Source organism: Tamandua tetradactyla, chromosome 5 (assembly GCF_023851605.1).
Source record: "Tamandua tetradactyla isolate mTamTet1 chromosome 5, mTamTet1.pri, whole genome shotgun sequence".
Classification (NCBI taxonomy): domain Eukaryota; kingdom Metazoa; phylum Chordata; class Mammalia; order Pilosa; family Myrmecophagidae; genus Tamandua; species Tamandua tetradactyla.
This window is the reverse complement of record NC_135331.1, coordinates 86961967-86976904: the sequence shown is the minus strand read 5'-3', so window position 1 is coordinate 86976904 and position 14938 is coordinate 86961967. Positions and strand designations below refer to the sequence as shown.

Genomic DNA, 14938 nt, shown 5'->3' with positions numbered 1-14938 from the left:
GTGTCTACTTTTTGTTCATTTACGCTTTATCTTCAGTTTCATTACATGTATACAGAAAATAGGCAAGCATGGCTTTTACATCCTTAATGATTTTTTCCTTCTATAGAGGGAGGTTTAAAAAAAATATTTGAACTGTTTGCCCAGTAATGTGACACATAATGCATATACCCTTGTTCTCATATAAATACATTTTTTGTTCTCATATATATATATATATATTTTTTTTTTACATGGGCAGGCACCGGGAATTGAACCCGGGTCCTCGGGCTTGGCAGACAAGTATTCTTACCTGCTGAACCACCATGGCCCACCCAGTTCTCATATATTTTTAAGGTAGATTTGAAAGTTCAATAATTCAGAATTTTTTTCTTAAAAATAGTGTTACACGTTTGTTTTTTGAATTACTTTTCAAAATTCCTTGTTAGCTGTTCTCTCACGGCACACTTTCTTCTAATGTAGTAGAAAAAAACCCTGCAACTTCTACCCTCTGAGGGCACTGGAGTGACTAAGCAGCATACCCAACTTTGAATACTTGTTGAAATCCCTTCACCAATGACATCCCCGACCAAAGGCTCATGCCTGATGCATCATCACACAGTATATTCAGAGAGAGCTCGGACTTCACTATGAGAAGAAAGATTCCTAGAAGTGTTTCCCAGCAATTGCCCCGTCACTGAGCAGTTAAGGGCCATCTGTCTCCCCTTCTTCAGTGAGGCCATCTTACCGTTTGTATAAAGTGGCATGAAAAGATGATCAGCGCTGTGGGATGAATTGAGCCTTATTGCTTTACTACCATTTAGTGCAGGTTCTAGAACCACTTTCATCTAAACAGGAAAAAAATTTAAAAAGCTGAGTTGGAGGACAATTCTCTGTCTTTTGTTTGGTTAGAGAGTAAGAGAAACGGACAAGTGCCTCAGCTCGCTGCACTGACAACAGGGAAGCAAAGGCGATTACCAGCTAATTGATCAGCAGGCAGGCGTGGTCCGGTCATGAACTGGCTGAAGAGTTCAGAGGTCAGAAAGGCATAGGTTAGTTGCCGGTGGGGGCTCGGTCTGCGGTCACAACCCTTTGGTAAGGATGGACACGCACATCGTGCCTTTGAACTTCAGTAGCCACCGCACCTAATAGACCCCTGGCTTCAGTGGGATGCTCGAGGATTAACGTCGCTGTTGCCAGATGTATACGGGTATTCACAGGGCGTGTACATTACACCAGCGTCAGGTTCCGGGGGAGCTATTGCAGCAGTTGGATGGGGCGTTCTATTTGGCATGACAGCCTCTGTATTTGTCTGGTCAAAGGTCAAAGGCGGCTGGCGTAGGTGAATTCAGAGCAGCTGGTGGGAAACAGGTGCAGGCCCAGTAATAATCCTCGGGGCAGCCTGGGCTGCTGCAAGAGAGGGAAGGCAAGGGTTGGTGATTTGATGTGGGCATCTGTGTAAGTGCCGTCCAGATCTGCAGTTCCATCAGCTGCATCACCCTAAGGCCGTCTTCTCCGTCTGCCGTGGACCAGTATTTCTTCACTTCTTCAACGGCTGTCTTCAGTTTGACTTCCGCTCAGTTCCCAGCATCTCCCATAGTGATTAGTACATGTAAACCTTCATTCACACGCTCCCAATTGGGCTGGCCTCTATTGTGCTCCTCCTTTTTATCTCTCACTGAGACTTTGCCTCGGACTATTAATTTACATCCTGTTTCTGCTTCAAGCCATTTAGCTGTAAGTCCTCTAAGTCCAAGGATTCTCCCAACAAAATTAAAGTCTGGGTATTCTTTTACAGGCACAGAAAGTTTCTCCTGTAACTGAACACTAGGTCCCACAGCATCAGGCAATTTTGCGCTCCTTTTCTCTGTACTGCCATTTAATGTGTCATTGCACATGTCTTTCCCTACTCCGCTAATTTCTTCGTCCAGCAGCCGCTCGAGGTGGTTGAAGGTCCCGCAGAAGCTGGGCAGGCTGCTTATGGGCTTCTTGGGGTTCGTCAGCTGCATCAGGTAATCGGGGGTGGCCTTGGGCTTCTCCTTGGCTTCCCTTTCCCCCGACCATATTCCAAAGCCGCAGCTCGCCGCGCCGGTCTCCGGGAGCAGGGTGAGGGCCGGGAGCCCGGGAGCCCGAGAGCCCGCGGGCCTCACTCGGGACGCAGAGAGCGCGGAGAGCTCCGGGCGGGGCGCAGGCACCCCGAGCAGCGCGCCCCCCGCCCCCCGCCCCCCGCCCCCCGCTGGCGCTTTTCCCTCCCTCCGCTCGCAACCTGGCGAGGACCGGCTGGCGGGGGCGGAAGGCGGCTCTCCGCTGGCCCTGGGCTGGGGCCGCCCGCCGCGCTCCCCGCCCCTGCCGCGGGCTCGGGTTCTCCCGGTGCTCGCCCGCTGCCGTCGCGCACTGGAAAATAGAAGTTTTTGAGACTACTTTACGCTCCTTGTCCGCTAACCCCACCCACTGTCAGGGCTATTCTTCCTACTTCAGAAGGTATACTAAACCTTCAGGAGATTAAGTTTTATAAGAGACTGCATTTATTTTCTTTCAAGTTTTTTCATTACTTACATAAAGCTCTACTGATATGTTTTTCTAACTGTAAAAGGTGTCTGTGAGCCCTATATCATTATGAATGCATAATAAGTTTTACTATTAGGAAACCTTTTTTTTTTCATTTAATATTTTCACTTAATGGCAGGACGGACGGGGCTGAGTTAAAGTGATGAAGTGGGGACCAGTTGTGCTGTGCTCGCCGCTCCTTGCCTGGATTTGCTAATTCTGTCCCTTTGGTCGGTCTATTCATGGACCAGTGTCACAGTCTTAATGACAGGGAGTTTATCAAGTGTTTTCATTTTTCTTAGGACCAGAAACCCACCCCTCAATTTGCTGTTCTTTTGCAAGGATTTTCTGATTATTCTTATTTATTTTCTCACACAAACTTTACAATTAACCTAACTTGAGAAAAAAAGTGGTTCTTCATAATTTTATCAGGTTGTGTTAAACTTATAAATTAATTTTAAAAATTACTTCTAACTTAGTCTTTCCTTCCTAGAAAATTGCATGTTCTTCCATTTCTTCAAATCTACTTTTGTAAATTTCAGGAGTGTTTTAAAGTTTTCCCCATATAAGATTTGTACACTTCTCACATTTGTCACTAAAAAGAATGTATTTTTTGTTCCTATTGTATGTGGGGTCATCTCTCCAATCAATACTTAGCTTTTTATTGTTTGTGTGTGCAAAGGAAATTGTTATTGCTTGGTAATTCATATCCCACGATTTTACTAATTTCTCTCCAACTTTCTCATGTTTCTCTGTATGCAATTATATCGTTTACAAATGGAGATACTGTTGGTCCTTCTTTCCCATTCTTTTGTCACTAATTGCTTGTTATTAGTAATCACATTGACTAATATTTCCATATAATGTCGATAAATAATGCCAATGGAGAACCTTCTTGTCTTCTTCCTAACTCAGCAGAAATGCATTAGCCATTTCTCTGTAATGCTGACTTTTGGTTGAGGGTGTGAGTGTGTATGTGTGGTGTGTGGACACTTGAATATGTGTGTATAATAGGATTTCCCTTCTTAGATTTACTAATAATTAATTAAACAGTGTTTTTATCAAACAGTGAACTAATCTTTCTGCAATAATCTCCATTAGGTCATAGTGACTTATTTTACAAAATTATGCAGTTTGTCTTCATTACTATTTATTAAAGACATTCACAAAGGGAATTTGTCTCTGGTTATCTTTCTATGCAATCATTCTTAGATTTTACTATCAATGCTATTCTCACTTACCACCATGAATTAGAATGTTTTCCTTATTTTTTAATGTTTTAGAATAATTTAGTTAGCAGTGGGATTGTTGGGTCCTTAAAGGTTTGAACAAGTGCTCTGTGAATATTTCTGAGGGGTCAGGCTTTTTCAGTGAGAAACCCTTTAAAATTTTCTGTATGTCTTTATGGAAATTGATTTGGTTAAACTTTCTCTTTCTACTGGATTGTCTTCTGTAGTAGAACTGGGCATCTGTATCATTTGGCTCTGACACTACTATAGATTTCAAACTTTGCCAACTTACTGAGCCCCTCCCTTCAAATCTGTACTAGAAGAAAAGCCCTCTGCACACCATGAGTATGTGACTCTCCTGTGTGAATGTTGGCCTTCCTTCAGTGAGTTCTGAAATGGTGTCCTGCTGTGGCCACACCTACCAGCAGAGATGGCACCAAAGGAAGTGGATGGTTCCAGTTTTGATCATCTGGGAAAGTCCTGGTGGAGAGGAAAACACAGGGCCTGCAGGAGCCTGAGAATGGACAGCTGCTAATCAGCCTTGCGTTCTGCACTGATCACTTTTTGGATTCAGAGGGGAGCTGGACTTGGATAAGTTGTTACTGCTCACAAACAAGTCAGTGACTGTTTGCTGAGTACTGGGTCATGGGCCACCAATCTGGTCTGTTCCCACACCTCAGTGGCAAAAGAATTAGTCCAGTTCAGTAGAAAAGAGGGAAAAAATGCTATGATGAGGTACAAGTTTTGGGGAGGGGATATAATGTTCATTTGCTCTAGTCATAGGGATATAAGTGTGTTATGGACTAAATTCTGTCCCCCCTAAAAGACACGTTCAAGTCCTAACTCCCAGTCCTGTGTGAATGTGGAGTTATTTGTAAGTAGGATCTTTGTAGAAAAGAGGCCAAATTGGTTTAGAGTGGATCCTAAATCTGTATGACTGTGTCCTTATAAAGGAAGAAGAGAGAGAAGGGGGGAGAGGGAGAGAGAGAGAGAGAGCAAGAGGGAGAGAGAGAGGCAGGGGAAGAGGGAGAGAGAGAAAGGAGAGATTGCTTGATAACAATGCGGTGCAGTCAGGACACCACAGATTACCAGCAAGTCACTTCCAGAAGTCTACTGCCTTCAGGGGACACGATTATAACCACTGCATTAAATTAGAAGTCATCAATCCACACTGATATTACATGGACACATAAGTAAATAACTGGGAGTAGGGAAAACTTTTCTTTACTATGGAATGCCCACAAATAAATGTACAATGAATTTCAAAACCATGAGAGAATAAGAAATGATACAAGGAAGAATCATCAATAAAAAAGACTGTGCGGAAATTTGTTCAAGAACGTAATATCTACATAGTTCAACGTGTCTTGTCACAAGTTAGTTCTCTGCTGTCAGGAGGAAGCATAAGTTGCAGTGGAAATACCTTTAACAAACTGGTCAAAGTTAAGCTGATCCCTCTGAGGCCAAACTGACATCATGGGCTCCTTATGGGAAGCTCTGAGAAGGAGACACATCACTGCTGTCACATTCTTGTCCCAAAGGCATCCCTTACTGCAGGTATGACATGAATCCAGCCATGAGGAAACTTAAGCTAAAGAACTTTGTAAAATAAATGGCTACCAGCAGTGAGGCCAGCTCCGTGTCCGCGGGGCACCTGAGCCCCGCACGGTGGCTCATGCTGTCATAGACAATGAAGAGACAGCCGTCCAGGTAGCCAAGGGCTGTCAGCTCCGGCTGCCCAGGGCTGGACTCGGACACTACTGTAAGGTCGTAGCACAGAGAGTGGGACCCTGTAACAGCTAGGCTGGGCCCCTTAGCACTTCTCCAGCTCTACCACCCCAGCACCCCCTAAAACCCCACTGTGTCTGCCACTACAAGTTCCTACCTACCGATATGCACACGCGCACACTCACACACACACACACACATACACTCTCTCTCTCGCACACACACACACTGTGTGTGTCAATCTGACCCTTCTCTTTTTCTTTCTCTGCCTGGCGCCTCCCAGCCCCCTCCTAAATATTCCCTCCCTCCATTTCTTCTCCCTTCCCCTCTCTGCGGCCTCCTTTCTTCCTGGACCTAATAGCCCAGTGTCCTGCACCCGGATCCCAGCTTTGGACACTCACAGGGCTGGTTCTTAGGATGAGGAGCCTCCACCCCCACGAGCAGCAGCAGAAGGAAGGGAAGGAATCCAGGAGTCCACGGTCCCGTCGCGGGAGGCTGAGGGGCTGGATCTTAGGGAACCACGGGCAGGTCAACCCCAGAACTAAAGGGGTGTGGTTAAGGTCTGGGTGTGTCACTCGCCCTTGGGGCCAGAATCCGCAGATGCCCAATGGTGGGAGGAAACGTCAGTACCAACAGGGATTTTGGAAGCTGAACGAGCCGTGAGCCTGACCCGTGACCAGCATGCCCCCTTGTGTCCAGAGTCCGATTCAGCTGCTGGAAGCTGAGGGACACCCTGGGGAGGTCCCGGCTCAGCAGGGAAAAGGGGAGGAAGGTCTCCTGCCTGCAGCCCTGTGGCCACACGGGGGCGCCGCGGCTCTGCGCTCTTGGATGCTGCCTCGGACTGGTCTGAGTGGGGCAGAGATGGCTGGGATACAGGTTCCTTCTGGGCAGCCCTGGACTCCACAAGGGTCAGGCTTGGGTGGGTCGGTAGCCAAGGAGGGGGAGGAGAACTCAGAGCCCTGCCGGTGGAATTTTAAAACTGAACGGACATACTTGAACAACCCCCCACCCCATATTTCCTGAAACTACCAATCCACTGCCAACCGTACATATGTTATTCAGGTGATTCCATGTGTTTGTTTAAATGCGCGTTTGTCACTAGAGCCTGAGTTTATGCTTCTGATCTAGGGAGGAGCTTAGTGTCCTCTTGCACTTTTGTTAGTTGGCCTCCCAAACTCCATTTTTTCATGAAGGTTTTCCTAAGCCTAGTGTTAATACCTTCCTTTTCGTAAGAGGTAACAATCCTCAGAACTGAAGTTTTGTGAAAGAACATTGTTTTTCTTTAAAATTCATCGGTTGATATCAACTTAACATTCCACTCAGCAGTAAACTTGGAAAATGAATTTTTTTATAGGCGGCTGTTACCTAATTTGATAGGATGATAGGGAATGTATTTACAGTATCTTGGGCTTTCTTGATGAACCTAAAGTCAAATAGTTAGTCTTTCTTTTCCCAAGATTTACAAAAAATATTACTGATTTGAAAAATGTGTGTGATGCTAAGTATGCCTGAAAAGCTGAAAATATTTTAATACAATGCAGAACAAAAGATGAAGTTTATTTTTCAGGAAAGAGTTAAAATTAAATTAATATTTGATTCAAGAAGTTTTAAAATAAGGACTGATGTGGATATCCACAATCTATTGCTGCATCACTATAACCCCACTCAGTTAGTGCATGAACAATGCATGTTTCCTGTCTTGCAGTTTCTCTGGATCAGGAACCCAGGCAAAGCTTAGCTGGGTCCTCTGCTCGAGACCCACAGGCTGCAGTGTCAGTGCCTGCAGGGGCTGCCGTCTCCTTTGAGGCCGGCGGGGGAAGATGTGCTTCCAGATTCATGGGGTCATTCCAGCATTCAGTCCCTCGTAGCTGTTGGAGTGAGGGCCTTGGTTTCTCACGGGGTGTCACTGGGAGACCACCCTCGGTTCCTCGCCATGTAGCCCTCTGCAGTGGCAGCTCACAATATGGAAGCTTGTTTCTTCAAAGCCAGAAGGGAGAGGGTCTCAGCAACACTCCTCATCTATTGTAATTTTGTAGTTTCCAAGGAAACAAGCTCCTGGGGACCACCCACTTTGCAATCTAGCACTGACGTTGACCTCTTTGCACAGCCCTGATTTGCTTTGAAATGATTGAAACACTGCTTTATTTAAAGCTTATCTAGTGTCTACCTGTGCTGGTTTGAAAGGATGTATATACCCTAGAAATACTAGTTTTAGTTCTAATCCCATTTTGTAAAGGCAGCTATTTGTTCTAATCCCTATTCATACTGTATGTTTGAAATTGTAATTAGATCACCTCCCTGGAGATGTGACTCAATCAAGAGTGGTTGTTAAACTGGATTAGGTGGAGATGTGTCTCCACCCATTCGGGTGGGTCTTGATTCGTTTACTGGAATCCTATAAAAGAGGAAACGTTTTGGAGAAAGCAGGAGATTCAGAGAGAGCAGAATGACATAGTCATGAGAAGCAGAGGGTCCACCAGTTAGCGACCTTTGGCAACGAAGAAGGAAAAGGCCTCCTGCGGAGCTTTGTGAAGGGAAGCCAGGGAGAAAGCTAGCAGATGATGCCATGTTGCCACATGCCTTTCCAGATGAGAGAGAAACCCTGTCCCTGTTTGCCATGTGTGCTGGTTTGAAAGGAAGTATGACCCCTAAGAAAAGCCATGTTTTAATATAAATCCCATTTCATAAAAGTAGAATAATCCCTATTTAATACTGTATATTTGAAACTGTAATGAGATCATCTCCCTGGTTGATGTGACTTGGTCAAGAGTGGTTGTTAAACTGGATTAAGGGCCGATATGCCTCCACCCATTTGGGTGGGTCTTGATTGGTTTATTGGAGTCCTATAAAAGGGGAATAAGAGATTCACAGAGAGCAGAACGATGTGGCCATGAGATGTTGGGAGTCCACGAGCCAGTGACCTTTGGAGATGGAGGGGGAGGACACCTCCTGGGGAGATTCATGAAACGGGAAGCTGGGAGAGAGAGCTAGCAGATGACGCCGTACTCACCATGTGCCCCTCCAGCCAAGAGAGAAGCCCTGACTGTGTTCACTATGTGCCTTCTCACTTGAGGGGGAAACCCTGAACTTCATTGGCCTTCTTGAGCCAGGTTGTCTTTCCCTGGATGCCTTTGATTGGACATTTCTATAGACCTGTTTTAATTGGGGCATTTTATCGGATTTGGAACTGTAGACTAGCAAGTCATTAAGTTCCCCCTTTTAGGATCCATTCCGTTTCTGGTATATTGCATTCCGGCATCTAGCAAACTAGAACACCATGTGTCTTCTCACTTGAGAGAGAGACCCTGAACTTCATAGGCTTTCTTGAACCAAGATATCTTTTCCTGGATGCCTTTGATTGGGCATTTTTATAGACTTGTTTTAATTGTGGCATTTTCTCGGCCTTAGAACTGTAAACTAGCACTTCATTAAATTTCCCTGTTTAAAAGCCATTCTGTTTCTGGTATATTGCATTCCAGCATCTAGCAGACTGGAACACTGCCCCTTCCCAGAACCCTGTAATAACTCCATATTTTCCTTTAAGTACCCCAGAGTTCCTCTGGTGTTTGGACTTTCTCATTACGATGAGACCATATACCCAAGTTTGTTCCTGGTGATCTCAGGCTGATCAAGCTAAGGTAGTTTCTGTGTGTCCTTGGGAAGTCATTTTTCTGAACCTCAGTTTTGTTTCTATAGAGCCTGAAAAGTAGTATATTTCTCATCTGTTGTTAGCATCCCCTAAGATAAGGCACACACGGTGCATGCTCACAGGAAGCTTTCCCAACATTTCACACATCTACATGGAGGAATGAATTATACTGGGATGATGAGAATTGTGGATGCAGGGAGAGAAAAAGGTAAACTTTGCTGTTTAAAGTATAGTCTCCTGAACTTAAAAGGAGATGGAGTGACCCTGTTAAAGCCTAAATAAGATCTTGTCTCCTTTCTACTCAAATCTTTCCAATGGCTTCACATTTCACTGACAGTGAAAGTCCGAGTCCTTGCAGTGGCCCTGGACAGTCTTCCCTCACACCCCCTGTCACCTGTCACCCCTTCTTCTACTCCCCACTCACCACTCCTGACGCCTCTTGATTTCCTTAAACAAGCCAGGCGTGCTGTCACCCACGCCCTCTGCCCCTGCAGCAAGGGCTCCTCAGTCAAATAAAAGCTGAAATGAAGTTTGGCTACATTCACTTTCAGAACTTGCCACCTTCCTCTCTTCCTGCGTGTTACCTTAGATGTGCAGAACAGCTGAAGCACCAGATATTGTTCATTTAAGTGAGTCAGAACCCACGAGCTGCAAGTTTAAATAAGAAATCTGCAGAGCCATCTTATTTGAATATCTGCACACATAGGGGATATGAATGAATTGCCAGTGACCCTTTCCTGACCCAACAAAGAACTACATGCATTTGTATCTTTTAAAAAGCAGAGCTGTAAATTTAAATGTTATTAACAGAGTAACACGTTAAGTTAGACAACCCGCCTGATTTTTTCCCAAAATCCCTTCAGTAGCATTCTTACTGCTTATTATAATATTGCATATCGGTTATTCTTATTGTGCTTATTGCAGCGGGTGATTTTGGGTGAGGGGTTTTCTCTAATCATCAACACATGTCAGCTGTCCTTGATGACCAGAGGCCACGCGGTCCAGACAAGTGAGGGGGACCGTGGGCTCTTAAATCTATCGTGGCTACAGGACAAAACAAACAAGCAAACAAAACTAAGAAAATCTTTCGTAAAAGACCTCCAGAGATTCCTAGGCCTACAGTGATGAAGCTTAAATAGTACAGTGACTAATGGGAAAGGAACCCAACAGACGCCCAAACCTCTGACTGCTGTCGTGCTCCCATTTTTTGCCCGCACCTCCCACTGTGTCTGCTCTCCCGGCAATTTCCTAATGGAATAGGGCAAGGAAACACCATTCCTGGCTCCATCTCTTCTGTCTGCCTTCCCTGTTGTGCAAGGATGTGCCCAGCAGGGGGTGAACTAGCCTTACCATTGTCTGGACCCTGCTTTTCCTCCACCCTTGACCCATTCCCAGGACAGGACCCGTGGGGCTTGTGGGGGCTTCACAGGTAGAAGTTACCAAGGGTAAGAAGTTTTTCATTTTTGTTTTTGTTTTCATCTAGGTTCGGGATTCCATTTGCCAGGGTAGGGATAGAAATATCTAGAATTATAACTCAGAGATGATAAACATTGTCCTGAAACCAGCCATAAGAAATTAAAACAAGGATGTGCCTCTTTTGGTTCCTTAGCTCTGAGCTGCTGTTCTCTTTTATTGAATATCTAAGAGGTGCTGATCATTCAGTATAAAACAAGACAAATTGCATTCTCCTAGGGTCCATTTAATTCTATTTGAAGATGTGTTTTGTCAGTTTCATCATTCTCTGCCCCCACCCCATCTTTCTCTTAAAGAAACCAAACAGACATCTTCCAAAACATTATCAATAAATGAAATAATATACTGTCTGAGATTTACTTCAAAATAATCCAGTGTGGGTTATGGTTGGGGATAAAGCTAAATCAAGATTGGGTGTGATTGATGGTTGTGGCTGCGTGAAAGGTGCCCGGGACTTCACAAGTTCTCTTTTCTCTGATGTAAAATGTCCATATTAAAGGTCTTAAAAAATAAGTATAAGTAATAAATATACAAACCAGTCCATGTTTTGAGTGAGTTAAAGTTTGTACAATTTGGGGAACTTTAGCAAAAAATAATAAAAATGTATCATTATACATTTAGATACAAAAGGTAACCCAAGACCCAGTGTGGGTGTAGTCTGAAGAATCAAGAGATTCTGGTCAAAATTTTGAATCAAACCACCAATAAAAATAGACATTTTGAAGTAAAAATCGCTGGTGCAGGATGTCTTTAAACATCTGCAAATTCCTCATACTGTTGTGCCATCGAGTTAAGTCACCGCAGGCTTTCTCCCATCCACTCTTCCTATTTGGGCATGTGCCGGAGCCCAGCCTATGACAGGGAAGGGAATAGAGATTTTTAAAACTGCATTATTGAAACAGGACAGAATAGGACAACTGCTGGTCCCTGGTTTCTTATCCAGCTCGGAAAGAATGAATGGACCACTGCAGGTCCCTATTTTCTATCTAACTCCAAAGAAATTAACGCAAACTGCAAACTTCTTAAAGAAAGAATTTCCCCCTAAAGCCCCAACACTCTCTAAAACCATAAAGCTTGTAAAAGCATGCACACAAAACAGGACTCTTAGTTAATCACAAAAAGCATGGGGTTATAAAGATTGTTAAAAATCTTCTCAAAGGCAAATTTCAGATCCAGGACAGCTGACCATGAGCACTGATAGCTATCTCCTAAAACAAAGAAGACACTGGTTAATATACACCACTCAAGCCCCTAGTGTTCAAAAATCACTATGGAATACCTGCTACCAACAAAAACTTCCCTATCTGACCCAGCCCACTAACTGCGTGTTTCTCCCTTGAACGTCCATGCACTTTCCCCTCTCCCTTTAATAAACTTTACTCCTTATTCCTACTGGCCCTCTCATTATCTGAATTCTTTCAGCAATGAGACCCCCCCCCCCCTCCAACCCTGAAACAGAGCTTGGCTGACTCTAATGTCAGCATGGTGCCAGTTATATATTTTTAGCGAGCCAGCCAGGAGATTGCAGGAGCAGCCAAGAGCTTTGGGAGCTTGTTGGAGCATCTCCCACTTAAGACACAAGCCTCACTTCTTATCTTCCTCTTACTTGCCTCTTTGATACTCACCTTGGCTTTCCTCATTGCCTTTTGTGTGCCATCCAGTGATCAGCTGACCCTACACTGTGTGAATGACCCTCCTACCATCTCTCCCTCACAGCCCATGACACCCAACACCAGACGGAGACTCACAAGAACCCCCCACACCTTCTATCCTTCTCTTCTTCCCGTTCTCCTTACTCCTGACTCACAGCGTCTTTTTTCTCTGATTCTTCTGCTGCTCAGTCTCTTCGCTCCCCACCTCCTGTTGAGTTTGTTCTAAAACTCCTATGTGCAAAACTTCCTGTAAATGAGTAGAGGGAGATATCCCAGGGAACTTTCCTTTTTAGCTACTTAGGCATTGTGATCCCTCGCTCTGCCAGGTCCTGTTACCTCATTTTTTCTTGCTTCCGTTCTCCAAAGACCCCGCGCACACGTCCTCTTTGCAGTTGGCCTCTTGGCCACACTAGACAAGCTCCTCTGTTCACCCCAAATCTCATCCATTTTCTCCTCCCTAAGAAAAAACCAGGCCTTAGCCAAATGAAACCTCCACCCCTGCTATTTCTTTACTTGTGGTGGCTCCTTGCTGTAGCCCTGAAGGGTGGGTTTCACAGCACACCCTGGGCTTCTCGCTCAAGTCCAGTCTAAGAAGGGTTTCGAGATGGGTCCAGGAACTATGGTACTTGGTCCTGCTGCCTGCCTCAAAATTCTCTTCCATGTTTTCTGTCCTTCCTTCCTTTCCATTCTAACAAACTCTCTCTCCCATCACTTCTCTCATAGCTCCTCCTTTGCAGGTGGCCTAGAAACAACTCTCATTAGCCTATCAACCATCTGGTTGCTCAAGAAAAAGGAGCAGATGTTCAGCTCAGAGCCACAAGGGTGAGACATTTTGCTTACCAGCCCTCTGAATCTGGCTCAGGGGTCAAGGGGTGAAACCAAACAACCAGTCTTCCAAGGCTAAGGTGTTTTTCCCCCACAAAGGCAAGACGGTGTTTTGGAGACAGGCTCAGGTGCAGGTTACACGGGATGCCAGGCCTCAGTGAGTCGGTGTCCTTCTATCTCTCTCCTTCTCAGAATACAGGCAGTGCATCCAGCATCCCAATGAATAGCCCCCTGGGCTGTATCCGTGAGAGGGGCTCATATCTTAAGGGGGTGAAGTGGGCGCCCCGGCCCCTGCCTGTGTTTCTGCACCATCACGCGGTGCCCGCATCGGATACTGGATCCCGTGTCCACCACGGTACCACAGAACCCTGTCCTGTAAGCAGTGCCTGGTCATGCATTCAGGCAGATGTAGACTCCCACTCACAGCCCTTTGTCTGCCCCCACTTATCTGGAGTGGGAGTCTTGACCTTCCTAAATCTGCGAGCCCCAGTTCTTTGTGCCAGCCACAGGCTAAAGCTGCCTTTGTTAATTTAAAATTTATGGAGAGAAACCAAAGAAATCCCCACTTCTCTCTCACTGGGCCTCTCTTGCTCCTCCCCTGCTCGGCTCCTATTATCCCCACCTCTTTTGCTCAGTCTTCCCTGTTCCTCTTCCTTCTTCTACCCCCACCTCATCCTCTCCCTCACATCAGGCTCCCCTCTTCTCCAGCTTCCCTCTCCTCCCTGCGTTTTTGCTCTTCCTGTCTCTGCAGGAGTGTGTTTTGCACAGCTCCTCTGCTGTGCTAGTGAAATCTCAGAGAACTCTTTATTTACCTGCAATGTAAACCCAAACTCTAGGGGAAAAAAAAGGGCAAATCATGTTAAAAACCTACTTCATAAGCTAGTCAGTCTCAAACATAACAAGAAAATAACAAAAGATGTCCTCAGAGCCCGACACCTACAAATACCCTCATGAATCCTGCCTTTCCTGTCTCTCATAACCCAGACAGAACTGCGAAGGAGAGAAGAGCAAAAAGAGCCCGGAATAAGGCAAGGCTCATAACTCTAACCAGAAACTGCAAGCAGCCACCTCAGGGCCACTCTGGGCAGAAAACACCCAACACCTGTCATCGAGGTGGAGAGTCGGGACACTTGAAGCAAAAATACCCACGAAGACGAAAAGTGAAAAAAAAAAATGCCCCCAAAGACCAAAAGAGACCTGAGGATGGAAAAAGACCCCTGAACCCTGTCCATGATGCAGGAAGGCTGTACACTGGGCCTGAGAGTTCGCTGAGCCCCCAAAGAGAGGCGAGGCCTCTCCAAAGGTCCTGTTGACCGCCCCCAAGCTGGACTGAAGGAGCCCAAGGCTTGAGTTTGTTTTGAGGATCAGAAAAGCTGTCAGTCAGAGTGCATTTTCCCTGTCTTACCAGCAGATGGCGGACTTGGGTCACTTCTTCCCTATCAGCCCCCCTCTCCGGGACCCAACCAGGCTGCAATCCAGCAAAAGCTTCCACTCTCCGTGTGAACTGTTAGCCGTGAACTCCGGGGGTAGGCAGTGTGCACTGCACACCTTCAGTGAGACCCCATCTGTGGGCACATGTCTGGCACTCCGCAACCTACCGTGGGGAAAGGCCTTGGATTCGGGACTCAGAATTTCCACTTCACCAGCCAACATCCAGCCCAGGAGTAATCTGCTTTTTGACATGATTCCGATTATTATTATTATTATTTTTTAATAGTACACAATATGTTTTTATTTTAGATGCAGACAAAGGAAAACTGGCAATCAGATAGATGAAAAGAGAAACTGTGTCTGATGGCTAATAGGACCAAAGTCCTATAACAGTAGTAAACATTAAATTTGGCTTTAAAGTCATTTTA

The 14938-nt window shown here is 45.5% G+C and overlaps 1 protein-coding gene and 1 pseudogene across 2 annotated transcripts in view; one reads left to right on the top strand and one right to left on the bottom strand.

Annotated features, from left to right (window-relative positions):
- Positions 1 to 14938, top strand: part of LOC143684375 (putative HLA class I histocompatibility antigen, alpha chain H) — a 269739-nt gene that overhangs the window by 62587 nt on the left and 192214 nt on the right. The gene's annotated exons all lie outside the window — the stretch shown is intronic.
- LOC143683211 (KH domain-containing RNA-binding protein QKI-like) lies at positions 390 to 14762 on the bottom strand (annotated as a pseudogene).